Below are 11,748 nucleotides of genomic sequence, written 5' to 3'. Positions count from 1 at the left end.
AAGAAAGAAAGAAAGAAAGAAAGAAGGAAGGAAGGAAGGAAGGAAGGAAGGAAGGAAGGAAGGAAGGAAGGAAGGAAGGAAGGAAAGAAGAAAAAAGAAAGAAAAAGGCTAGCTTTGCTGGCGCTCTCTTCTTGTAGGGTTATAAGAGAAATAAGAGAAGCTTAGTAGTTAAATGGTTTCCATCTCCCAGGCACAGATTAAAGGGTAGACTAGTTATCCAGTCGGATGTTTAATAAATACTAAACGTGCATCTATCTACTCCTTGCCTATAGACCCTAGGCTAAGTAAAGAGGGTGAAGATAAACTAAGACACACATGACATGGGGTTACAGAGATGCTCAGTGTTTAAGAGCATGCAGTGCTTTTCCAGATGACCTGAGTTCAGTTCCCAGCACCCACATGAGGCAATTCACAACTGCCTCTAACTCCAGCTCCAGGGAATCCGACACCCTTTTCTGAATTCTGTGGGCAGCAGCACATATGTGCACACACACACACACACACTTCACATAAATAATAAATAAAAAATAAATAAAAATGTAAAAAAAATTAAAAAGAAAACCAACAATTGGAAAGGACATAGTTGCCCACCAACACCAACAGGGGATTTACAGCATCTACTCAGCAATACAACCAGAGTAAAACATCGTAACCGGTGCTCAAGGTTTCATTTGTGTGAAACGGAATTGCATTTCCAGGGCTCAATAAACCCATGCCACCGTGGGTGCAGAATATTCTTAAAGGGTTCTCAGAACTAAAGTGGGCCTGTAGGCGTGTGCATGTGCTAACTCAAACACCCTGAAGGGCTGCTGAAGAGTGATTGGGGATATTGCAGATCTTCCAGACGATTTTTTTTCTCTGCTAAGAAGTGGCGCTTCTGCAGGTAAAAGATTCCGATGTACACAGTGTGCACGATATACAATGAATCTTCCCTCTTATTAAATCTTCCAAATAGCCAAAGTGATATGAGGAAAATAATTGCATAGAGCTCATCAGGCCAAGATAAATTGTATCTGTATGAAACTTCAAGTTAAATTATTATTAGAATCCGTGGTATATCAGATTATGTTTTCTTTAATGAATTTCCATGGAAAGAAACAACTTTTAACATTCATGGGTCACAGAACAAGTTCACAATGATGGCCTACTTTTCATTAGTGTGTGTGAAACCCCTATTTTTAGTAATGTACCTTATAGTCTTGCTGATTTTTCTCACTCTTTTCTCAATAATCACTTTTAGGTCAAAGCTATAAACACACATTCAAGCAAAAATGAGATGTATGTAAGTATGTAAATTATTGGATTAAATTATCTAGATGGTTTCCCAATAGTTTGCGCATGTATCTATACATCCATCTATCTATACATGTGCATATATAGATCTCTCTATATATCTAAATGTATATATGTTATATAAATACCATAGGGGATATGTATAGAATCCCATGCAAATAGCTAAACGAGAAAAGTGGTTGATTTGATAATTGAGGTGCATGACAGGAGAATTCAAAGAAAATATATTTCACAAAATTATTCGTCTGGAAAACCCCCACAGAGCTGAAGATGTTCATAGTTAGGCAAACCCATTAACCTGCTACTACTGACCAAGAACTTAGGATACACAGGTTATTTGACAGCTTTAATTTAATGTAATCTAATTAGGGAGAAAATGTAAGTTCCTATTAGGTCAGTACATCACTTGCTTGGTAAATGTTCTGTTAAGTTTCTCCAGAAAATGTTGTAATTAGAACCAGAAGAAATTATCTTGTACAAAACATATTCTGTGTGCATATAAAGCATATATATATGTATCTCAAAGGAATAGATGTGTTTTTATGAATATATATGTAGGGATGTGAATTCATACTCCTAAATGTAAGTTCATGAGCATACACTTTAATCACATAGAGAATAACCTGCTCGTGCACCATAGAAACCCATGGAAAATGGTCTAAGACCATTACCTTTGCAATAAATGTAGCACAATAATCAAACTCAACCTTAAAAAAGAAATAAATTGCTTCAACTTTAAAAACCACAACCTGGGAGCTAAGCAGATAGCAGTCAGTCAAGAGTTTGCCGTGTAAGCCTGAGGACCTGAATTTGAGCCCCTGAACCTCCTTTTTAAAAAGTCAGGTGTGCTGGTACATGCATCCCCAGGTGTGTCCCAGGGGCTTACCAGGCAGCTATTCTAGACTACTTGGTGAGTTTCAGGCCAGGGAGAGAGACTCTCTCAAAATACAAGGTGGATGGTATCTGAGGAATGAATGGCATGTGAGGTTGTCCTGTGGCCTTCATACATAGGCACACATGTGAAAGCATGCCCCAAAACACACGTGTACCCACATGAATATGCATACATACACATACAAAGTCACAACTTGAACAATTTCAGAGCTTATAATCCCCCCAGTAAGGTCAATCACTAAGGTAACGATATTTGCAGTAAAACACCAGACCTCTCTTGAGTATTAATATTTGGATTGCACTGTCAGAATACTCTTTAATGAGTCATTGCAGTCGGATTGTTGACTTCCCTGGAAACTATGTGGGTTTTTTTTTCATCCACATGCATAAATTACACTAGGTGATGTGGTAGAAGAGATTAGCAAAGCTACCATTTGGTACAACTAATTCTTAAGCGTAGATAAAGTGTCCATCCGTTCACTCAGGAAAGATCCACAATGAAAGTCACCATTCATGGGTCTGGAGCCATCTATCTCCTCAGTGAGGCCGCAGTCCCCTCTCCCAAAGCGGAGTGTAAGTGAGACCCAGGATCTCTTACTTGACAAATGCTTTTTCATGTGAAGTACATGAACTCCCTTTTCTCCCTAGACTGAGTTGTTTCAGATCATTGTCTCTTCCGTGGGACAGGAAGAGAAGCTAATCTATAAAACAATGAGATTTCACTCTGGATGCCAAACCTTGCAATTACATTGTGCAGAGGGGCTTCATGAATAATTCCTGGGGTATGATCTGACATTAATCTGGATAGTTAATACAGAGCTGGGACATAGCCAAAAAATAAGCTGACTGATTTCTTTATAATAGGGCACTTTGGAGGTGAGGACACAGCGTCTTCTCTGACTATACCCTTGGTCCACACTGAGCATTTAGCTATCATATTTATGTCCTGTGTTTCCTCCTTGAACTGGAGCCTAAGTGTTGGCAGTGAGGTGCCATGTTAGACAGAAGGCACTTCAGGCAAGACAGGTCTAAGAATTTACCTATGGCTCATCCATGGGTTTCAAATGGCTTTGCTGTAAGAATATCCAGTCTCAATGTCATAACTGTACATACGGCCCACTTCCCCCCACACACCCCTGCATGCTCAGAACCTTGTGTAGCCCAGGCCACCCTCAAACTCACTGGAGATGACCTTAAACTTCTAATCCTTCTGTCCCTACCTCCTTTGTGCTAGGATTGCAAGTGTGCACCTCGAGACTCTGCCTGCGACGCCATAGATTGAGCTCAGTACTTTGCCCCAGCTAGACAAGCTCTCTACAAACTAAGCAACATCCCCAGCTGAGAACTGCTCTATTAATAGGAGCAAGGCAGTGGGTAGGTTATTTCCAACACTCTCCTTTGGACATCATGGAAGGCTCAGTGTTGATATCTCTTCTTGAAGTCAACCAGATGTATGGTGAATACTTGGTCTTTTTTAGTTAAAATATTCCACTGATTGTAATGTACATTTATAGGATGTGTATCTTCTGTTCAGTATCCTAAAAGAGGCTGTGAGAGATTCTTAAGAAAAGAAATGAAGAAAAAAAAACCTAACCAATTAGCAGCATGTTTTCTGCCCAAAGAAGAAATCTAAGTAAAAGGGATAATAATGTTCAGAGAAAGAAGGAGGAAGGGGCTAGAAAGATGCTGTATTAGTTACTTTTCTGTAGCTGTGACAAAACACGGGGAAACTTACAGAAGGAAGAGTTTATTGGGCTTAAGGTTCCAGGGGGATAAGAGTCCATGGTGGAAGACGCACGGGGGTGGGGGGGGGGGGGGGGGGGGGTCAGCTGGAACAGAAAGCTTAGCGCTTCCATCCTCAAGCACAGACAGGAAGCAGAGAAAGAAAAAATGGAAATGTGCAAGGTTAGAATGCTCAAAGCCCACCCCCAGTGACATGCTTCCTCCAGCAAGGCCACACCTCCTAACCTCCAAAAACAGTGCCAACTGGGGACAAAGTGTTCAAATATTTGGAGCCTATGGAGGATATGTTCATTCAAACCCTATGCTCAGTGATGAGGGTGCCTGTTCTACAAGCATGAAGACCTGAGATTGTATCCCAGCACCTACATAAAACGCCAGATGTGACTATGAGCACCTGTAACCCCAGTGCTAGGGATGGGGATTGACAGGAGAATTACTGGGGCTCATTGACTGCAGCCTAGCTCCAGGTTCAGTGACAGACCTTATAGAGAGTGATAGAGCAGGACACCCAATGTCCTCTGTACATGTACATGTGTACTTGCATGTATAGCACATTTCCTCCCCCCCACACACACATAGAAAGAGAGATAGAAAGGAAAAAGAAGAGGAGGAGGGCGTGGGATGAAGTCCCAAGAGGGGCTGTCTACAGAACTCTGACCTGGGTCTGAGCAGTAAAGGATGGCAGGACTTTGGGTTGGCAAAGGGGACTCATTTACAGTTTTTATTTTTTAATAATAATAGTCAATAAAAGAATGGACATGATATTGATTTTTCCCATAATATCTAAATACTTAACTTATAGATTTGATATTATTTAACAGCTATGGAGAGGTACCAATCAATTATTGTGTGTTCAGCCTTCCATCAGTAACTAATAAAATTGCACTAGGCAGAACTGTAAGATCATCCTGCCTGGTGACTGTTGGAAACATCCTCACTGTGCATTCACTTGTCTGCAGACTTCCCTCTTTAGAACACATATGTACCTGCTGCAGGTAAGAGTGATACCTGAGTGTGAGTTTCTCTGTGTCTTGTTCAGTGGCTAAATAATCTGATTGGCTTGGCCAGAGCCAAACGCTCATCTTGGGAAGCTGGAAATGAAATCAGGTAGATGTAACAGGCAAAGTTAAGGTGATCTTTAATGGTCAAGATTGGAAATATGAACCAATTTCTATGAAGTGTGGAGAGCTCTGAGGGAGAACAAACACGCACATGGTCACAGTCATTGCTTCTTCCATAACCTTGATGACCTCTCACTCAGTGCCAGATGTTAGAACTGGGTGCTGTGCCTGCATTACCTCATAACAACTCCACCAAGCGCATCCTATCATCATCTCCTTTTTACACATGGGCCAACTGAAGCTTAAAGGTTCCCGGTAACCTGCTCAAGGTCATGTAATTACTAGCCATTACTGTACGTGCGCACACACAAGCACTGGTCAAAATGGTTTGCCTAATAAAATTATATAACACTTTAACAAGGAAAATTACCTGTAATTTCAGCACAATGCCACTAATAATTTCTTCAAACTTTCTTTCAGGCTGTTACTCATATTTTATATGAGTTATACCACAGCTATTAAACAATTTTGTGACACATTCTTTTTGACTTAATGCTATCAATTTAAACTCTTCTTTATTGTTGCCTAATATTTAAGTTATACTTTTAAAATTTTTTTAAAAAGATTTTTGTTGTTATTTAGTGATGTGGTAAGGTATATGTGTGTCTGTGTGTATATGTGTGTCTGTGTGTATGTGTTCATATGCATGTGGGTACCCAGAAGTGGGTGTTGGAAAACCCTGGGACTGGAATTATAGATGGTTTGTAAGTTGCCTGACATGGGTGCTGGTAACAAAACTCTGATCCTCTGGAAGAGCAGCACGGACTCTTAACCACTGAGCCATTTCTCCAGTGCATATACTTAATTTTTTTTCTTTTTTTATTGAGCTTTTAAATATTCATACATTTCCCACTCAAATCCAGACCTCCTCCGCCATCCATGCCTCCCTCTATACCCCCACTGAACTGAACCCTATGCCATACATGCTGAGTCCTATTCACTCAGGTCTTTGTACCCAAATGTCCTTCAGTGTAAATGTGCCCACTGGACTCTAGTCAGCCCATCCAGTGGTCATACGTAAGTCATACTCTCCCTCACCCAGCAGCAACCAGTCTTAAATAGCTCTCAATCTAGTGCTTTAAAATAGTTTTTGTTTGTTTCTTTTCTCTTCTCTCTTTGCTATTCCAAAGATCCCTCTGTCAACACGCCCTTCCATAGACCCCATTTTACTTTGCACATATTTCATTGGTGCCCAAGAGCAGTCGAACTGCACCAGAGCACAGATATTTCATTAGTTCTGCATATTCACTGTGCTGATTTCAACAATTATTATCTGCCAGTTTCACTAAAAAATATCTCATGATCATCAGCTATTAGGAGGCTGAGCTTTTAATTAATAGAAATAAATGGTATGTTTACATTTTGTTTCTAAATAATCTACATGTTTTTTATACTTAAATAGTTTGGAAAACTCTTTGACCTACTTATTAACTAGATTCTCAATATTATCCTTACAAAGTTTATTAAGAAAAATCATATATCAAGAAGAATACTATAGGTTGTTATTTCTGGTATATATATATGTGTGTGTGTATCAGAAATATAAATATATAAATATATTTTCTAACAGGCTGCTTTAATTTATTTTTATTCTCTATTATACCTTCAGTGTGGAGGCATTTTGAAGTTTGCTTGCAATACATTCCTCTGTGATTTCTTCAGTTGCTTCAATCTTTAGAAAGCTTTCATTCTTACAAATAGCTGCGATTGTATTTCATTTTTAGTTGATTTTTATTGATCTGATTTTTTTTCGTGCTTAATCTTTTTCTCATTTGGAAGTTATTTTTGGCATACAAGATGGAGGAATTTTCCTTCCTCTCAAGCTTTTAAGTCTTCATTTCCTTATCGAATATGATGGTTTATTGTGTATATTATATTTGTCTATCTAATTTATGGACTTCTTTCTTGTCCCATGGACCTATTTTATTTCTTAGCATTCTAGTCTTTTTTTCTTTTACTGTGGGTGTTTTATAATATGGTTTTACACTTGATTGACTTTTTAGCGATGTTTTTAAGAGTCACATCTATTTACTTTTCCAAAGAAATCAAGGATTATTTGGTTCTTTCAACATGTTTCAGAAATTTTAAGCAAGGATATCCAAATCTTTATGTTATTTTAGGACAAATCAACAGCATTGTGTGTTTCATTTATGTTAACCTTTCCTAACTATTTATTCTAAGCATTTCTATGTCCCAATGAAAATTTCATTATATAAATCACCAATTACTTTTATTATATTATTTCTTGGGTTTTTATACAGATGTGCCTTCATTTTCAATGGGATTATCTCCCAATAACACACATAGTAAGTTGAAAACTATCATAAGCTAAAATGCATTCAATGTGCCTAACCTACTGAGCACCTTAGCTTAGCAACACAGCCCACTGCAGAGTGTTGCTTGTCTCCCTTGTGATCTAGAAAATGATTGTGACCCATAGTTTAACACTGGTGCCCACTATCTACAAAGAGAAAATCTTACCTCAAAGCCCTTTAAAATATCGAAATTCAGAGTATACTTACTCCTAAATGTGGTTTCATACAAAGTAGAAAAGGGCAAGCCAAACTATCCTAAGTCAGGGCTTGTTGAAATTGAGTCTTGTACTTTCCCTTTTAATGGGAACAATTTTGTGCATTTATATTTACCATTTTCATTTAATCCAGCCATTTGAAACGTTTTCATTTGAAAGCCTACTATTTGCCAGGAAGCACTCTAAGTGCTTAAAGCAGGGATCATCACTTATGAGAATAATAATTTACACTTCACTCAATATGCTTTTGGTTATATCCTATGGCTCTTAGGAATTTCACAAGGGAGAAGTTCGTCAATTCCAAAATCACAGTATAATCTAATCCCTCAAGACTCACTGAGCCTCAGTTTCCATTTGCAAAATGAAATGGTCAATAACATCTACCACAAGCAAGTGGCTTCTTTGCTCAAGTTTGTGTATATCTGATACACCAGGACTGTTCTATAACTGGCTATTTCATTTTTCCTCTTTGGCCTGTAGGCTAAGGCCATATCTATATGGATGGGTAAAGTAATTGCAAAACATCTGGTAATCATTCATAATGCCATATTTGACTATATTTGTTACTATTAGCATTGGACCACTTCTCTTTTTTAAAACTTTTTAATTTTATTTTATTTATTATTTTTATTTTATGTGTATGCGTGTGTTGCCTGCATGTAGGTAAATGCACCTGTGTCATGCAATGCCCACAGAGGTCAGAAGAGGCTGTCAGATCCCCTAGGACTGGAGTTACGGACAGCTGTTAGCTGCCATGTGGGTACTGGGATTTGAACCCGGGTCTTCTGCAAGAACAACCAGTGTTCTTAAGCACTGAGCCATCTCTTCAGCCCCTGGACCACTTCTTATGGCAAAACTGTCATGTTGAAATTCCTTCTTTCTACTTTATGCATTTGTTTATTTATTTAAATGAAAATTCTGAACCATCTCTATTTGTTTCCTTTAGTTTTCTCAACTTTATAATTTTTTAATTAGTACCTCCAACTAGTTATATTTATCCGAAGCTGCCCTTTCCTTAATAGAAGTGACTCAGTTGTGTTTTTCAACAGCTATGGATTCATGTTTGCATCCTCCAGTCTTTCTGATGATAAAAGTTTGTGGACTATGTTATAAGGCAGTGGTTCTGAAAATGTACTGGAGCTTCCACCTACTCAAGACACCCTTGTCAACTGCATGGATGTAAGTGCACCCGTGTCATGCAATGGCCTCAGAGGTCAGAAAAGATGTCAAATTCCCCTGGAACTGGAGTTATGAGTGGTTGTTAGCCGCCATGTGGATGCTGGGAGTTGAACCCAAGTCTTCTGCAAGAGCAGTCAGCGCTCTTAACCACTGAGCCATCTCTCCAGCCCCACCATTTCTCATCTAAACAACTGTGATAACATCTCTACTCGTCCTTCTTCCACAAATCTTTAGTCATCTTTAATTCATTCTCCTCTCATTATAAAATGTAAAAATATCAATCATTCGTTTTGTTGAAACACTTAGGTAGCTCCTGGTGCCCTGACAGCATTTGCCATGTACCCATCCAGCCGTTCGTCTCAGCATCCCTCTCCTCCTTCCTCCTGACTCCTTTCCCTTGGGTGATCCATTTCCATCCCTTGGTCCCCTGTATGGCTATTCCTCCCATCACCACCTGGACACCTCCCACCTTTCCTGAGGGCTCTGGGTTTCATGAACACATGAACTGCCAATTCGGTTGCCTTTGTGAATGAAAAGTATTCTTCAGTCAGGTGCTTTCCCCTCAAAAGGTCATCTTGGTATTTCTCACTTTGATCAGGTGACTGAGGTGGGGGAGACAAAAAGTCTCTCTGATTAGTTCTTCCTTGTAAGTAATCTCAGATGTTTACATGGAGACTCCCAGTATCTCTTTTCTTTTCATGACATTATTTTGGTGTTGTCCTGTGTGTTGTATCAGAGCAACTCCAGAGCCTTCTTGCTGTCCAATCTCCTGCAAACACACCTCTCTTTTCTTCGGGAATTCCCATTGTTCGCTTGGATCTACTCCCAACACTCCCCTACTTTATAAATATTTCCTGCTATATATTCAGCATATATTATAGGAGTTCATGCTCTATTCTGATGACCTAATTTTAGTATTTTCATTCTGATTTTTATGACTTCCAGTGATGAGGCAATACTCTGCTAGTTTACAAAGTTTCTTTTTCTGTGCTTTCTTCCTTTCCTCTTCCTCCCTCCTCTTCCTCCCTCCCTCCCTCCCTCTTTTCCTGTACCCCCATCTTTCTATTTCTTCCTCCCCCTCTTCTCTTTCCCTCTCTCAATTTCTTTTTTCCTTTCTTCTCTCTTTCCTCGACTGTCTCCCTCCTCTGTGATGATGCACAGGAAACCCCAGCAACAGAGGCTTCTTCTTGCCCCCACATTACCGACATCACCTTTGAGCAGCTGGGTCTCTCAAGATGTATTCTATATAGATCTTGCAAAGAGGAGGTAAAGGCCTTCCAGCATCAAAAAGTGACAAAAATGTAAATTCCAGTCATCTTACCAGTGAAGTAGACATAATATTTCACCAAGGCCAGAATAATTTAACATCTACATTTCCATTGTTGCATGCCCTTAAGTAAAAACAGGCCTACAGAACAGTCATGAGGCAGCAGTGACTCTCTAAATGCCTATAAGTGTGCAGAGACCCTGGCCAGTGAACAGGGCTCCAACAGGGACTCTGAAAGGTATGTGATGACACACTGCAGAAAAGAAGGCTTTCCATGTTGCAGGCAGTAATACAAATATTGTATAGTTTTGGGAGGGTTGAAAGCCATATATCATGTCTGTTTCAACGTAACTGGCAGGAAATGGCCCAGAGTCATTCTACCTTAGATGGAGTTGGGAATTATGTGTGTGTCATTCTTGCCTGACTCTACCCATTCAACAGGTGACCATAAATTCCAAAGCTGTGACCTCTGACTGTTGCTCAGCAATTGCTTGGGCTATAGCCTTAGAAAAGCCACGTAATCCTCTCACCTCCTCCACTTTTTAAAAGCCTTGCTTTAAAAAGCACATCAATGTCTCACTCTATAAATATTTTTGAGGACCTTCATTGTGCTGTAGATGTTGACACAGGCTGAGATGCAGAACCTCGTGCCAGTCCCCTGGGAGTTTGCAGAGCAGGTTTCACACACTGACACCAGGAGTCAATAGGGCACACTGTGACAGATCTCTGGGACAGGTCAAAACTGAATAGTTGGAGACTTTGGAGAGGGGACAGGAAGAAGAACAATCTTACTTGAGGAGCAACTTTTGCCCCTCGTAAATGCAGAGGGACCAAGGGGGACCCTGGCTCAGGGGTGCATTTTACATTTGCCTTTCTGAAACCACAGCTCTATAGTGTAGTCATTGGGGCATAGGCCATCTCTGAAGCTCAAAGAGCATTCTTCAAAGTCAGGCACCAAATGGCATTCACTCTACCCCTGCAGTGGCATCTAGACTATTTGTCAAGTAGGTGAACAATTTTGTCATCAAAGTGCAAATAAATCTACCACACTTATGAATAGAAGAGAATAGCTTCCTGAACCCATGTCAATGGGAACCAACTGGGAAGACAATGTCCACTGGAGAGATGTTTGGCAGGAGAGTGTGGAGAAAGAGTTCCTGGCAGAACAGTCCTCAGGAGACAACGGAAGGTTGAAAGACAGAAATCCCTAGTCATGCATCAGAGATGGAAGGGCTGTGCTAACATGGTCAGAGTTGGTGACAATGAAGTGGATGCTGTCATGCAGCTAAGTACAAGAATCACAAGAAGCTCTACTGAGTGGCCTGGGACATACTCCTTGGGCTGAGGACAGAGTCTTACTGTAGTGCCGCTACATAAAATACTGCAGATATTCCATGGGACATACATACTGAAAAAGAATGTTTTTGTCTGTCTGAAATTCAACTGCAGCTAGGTGGCTAGCATTTTTGTTTGCTAACTCTGTCAGCTCTGTCTTAATGGAATGACTAGAATGAGAACAACTGGTGGAATGGGGGCTGGGGAGATGGCTCAGTGGTTAAGAGCACTGGCTGTTCTTCCAGAGGACCCAGGTTTGATTCCCAGCAACCCATGACAGCTAACAACCAGTAACTTCAGTTCCAGGGGATCTGTTACCCTCTTCTGACCTCCTCGGGCATTGCACAACACTGGTACACCCACCTACATGCAGGCAATACACTCAT

This window comes from Nannospalax galili, unplaced genomic scaffold (genome assembly GCF_000622305.1).
Source record: "Nannospalax galili isolate Female #2095 unplaced genomic scaffold, S.galili_v1.0 scaffold31, whole genome shotgun sequence".
Classification (NCBI taxonomy): Eukaryota; Metazoa; Chordata; class Mammalia; order Rodentia; family Spalacidae; genus Nannospalax; species Nannospalax galili.
This window is presented reverse-complemented; position numbering follows the sequence as displayed.